This window comes from Grammomys surdaster, unplaced genomic scaffold (genome assembly GCF_004785775.1).
Source record: "Grammomys surdaster isolate TR1022 unplaced genomic scaffold, NIH_TR_1.0 97, whole genome shotgun sequence".
NCBI lineage: Eukaryota > Metazoa > Chordata > Mammalia > Rodentia > Muridae > Grammomys > Grammomys surdaster.
Window position 1 is genome coordinate 1,647,287 of NW_021604576.1, and position 2,467 is coordinate 1,649,753.

Consider the following 2,467-nt stretch of genomic DNA (forward strand, 5'->3'; position numbering starts at 1 on the left):
ACATTTTAGAACTTAATGAAAATGAAGGCTCATCATACCAAAACTTATGGGACATAGTGAAACCAGTGCAAAGGAAACTCATAGCACTAAGTGTCTACAAAAAGAAACTGGAGAGAGCATACACTAGCAACTCGACAACACACCTGAAAGCTCAAGAACAAAAAGAAGCAAATATACCCAAGAGGAGTAGATGGAAGGAAATAATCAAATTCAGGGCTGAAATCAGCCAAGTAGAAACAAAAAGAACTACACAAAGTATCAACAAAACCAGGAGCTGGGTCTTTAAGAAAATCAACAAGATAGATAAACCCTTAGCCAGAGTAACCAGAGGGCACAGAGACTGTATCTAAATTAATAAAATTAGAACTGAAAACAGAGATATAACAACGGAAACTGAGGAAATTAAAAAATCATCAGATCCTACTACAAAAGCGTATACTCAACAAAACTGGAAAATCTGGATGAAATGGACAATTTTCTAGACAGATACCAGGTACCAAAGTTAAATCAGGAGCAGATAAACCATCTAAAGAAATAGCAGCAGTCATTAAAAGTTATCCACTTTTAACTAAAACTTTTAATGACTGCTACTATTTCTTTAGGGGTTATCTAAATCATAGTAATCCACTATATAAACAAACTCATAGACAAAAACCACACGATCATCTCACTAGATGCTGAGAAAGCATTTGACAAAATTCAACATCCCTTCATGGTAAAAAGCCTAGAAAGATCAGGAATCCAAGGCCCATACCTAAACATAATAAAAGCAATATACAGCAAGCCAGTAGCCAACATCAAACTAAATGGAGAGAAACTTGAAGCAATCCCACTAAGATCAGAGACTAGGCAAGGCTGCCCACTCTCTCCCTACCTATTCAATATAGTACTGGATGTCCTAGACAGAGCAATTATTAGACAACAAAAATAAGTCAAAGGGATACAAATAGGAAAGGAAGAAGTCAAAATTTCACTATTTGCAGATGATATGATAGTATCCTTAAGTGACCCCAAAACTTCCACCAGAGAACTCCTAAACCTGAAAAACAACTTCACCAAAGAGGCTGTTTATTTTTTTTCCTTCGGAATATGAAAATTTATTACTGTGTTTCCATTGTCAAATTTTATGATCTCGGTCTTTCCTTCTTGCCCTTGTAAAGAGCCAAAAGAGACACGTTGGTTACTTTAACCACCTTAAAGCGGACGCCAGGGATATCACCGACAGCGTGACCTTTGCGACCAAATCCAGCAACCAGAACCTCATCATTTTCCTCAATGAAGTTCAAGCAGCTGTCATTGGGCACGAATGCTGTGATCTTCTTGCCGTTCTTAATGAGCTGCACCCTGACACACTTCCTGATGGCAGAATTTGGCTGTTTGGCTTCAACCCATACTTTTTCCAGCACAATTCCCTTTGCATGAGAGGCACCCCCAAATGGATTGGCCTTCAGGGCTGTGCCCAAATGGGCTTTCTTGTACTGTTTATCATGCCACTTCTGGTCCCGTCAGTGACTGCGGAGCTTCCGGGCAGTACGGAGACCACGACACTTGCCCATCTTGCCGCCGCCGCGGGACCGAGAGAAAGAGAGAGAGGCTGTTTATAAAATCAACTCAAACAAATCAGTAGTCTTCCTCTACTAGAAAGATAAACAGGCTGAGAAACAAATTAGGGAAATGATACCCTTCACATTAGTCACAAATAATATAAAATACCTTGGTATGAATCTAACCAAGCAAGTGAAAGATCTATATGACAAGAACTTCAAGTCTCTGAAGAAAGAAATTGAAGAAGGTCTCAGAAGATGGAAAGATCTCTCATGCTCATGGATCGGCAGGATTAATATAGTATAAATGGCCACCTTGCCAAAAGCAATCTAAAGATTCAGTGCAATTCCCATTAAAATCCCAACTCAATTCTTCACAGAGTTAGAAAGAGAAATTCTCAAATTCATTTGGAATAACAAAAAAATCCATGATAGTGAGAACTATTCTCAACAATAAAAGAACTTCTGGAGGAATCACCATCCCTGACTTCAAGCTGTACTACAGAGCAATAGTGATAAAAACTGCATGACAGAGACAGGCAGGAAGATCAATGGAATAGAATTGAAGATCCAGAAATGAACCCACACACCTACGGTCACTTGATCTTTGACAAAGGAGCTAAAACTGTTCAGTGGAAAAAGGACAGCATTTTCAACAAATGGTGCTGGTTCAACAGGAGGTCAGCAGTAGAAGGATGCAAATTGATCCATTCTTATCTCCTTGTACAAAGCTCAAGTCCAAGTGGATAAGGGACCTCCACATAAAATCAGATATACTGAAACTAATAAAAGAGAAGGTGGAGAAGAACCTTGAATACTTTGGCACACCAGTTCCCAAGTGCAATGTGGATGGGAACTGGTTTCTTATTTCCCATGGTGCTGTATGAGCTCTGTGCACATACTTAATCTTCATTTTCACGAGA

The 2,467-nt window shown here is 39.2% G+C and overlaps 1 pseudogene; it reads right to left on the bottom strand.

Annotated features, from left to right (window-relative positions):
- Positions 1 to 1,081: 1,081 nt before the first annotated feature.
- Positions 1,082 to 1,556, bottom strand: LOC114632621 (annotated as a pseudogene).
- Positions 1,557 to 2,467: the final 911 nt, after the last annotated feature.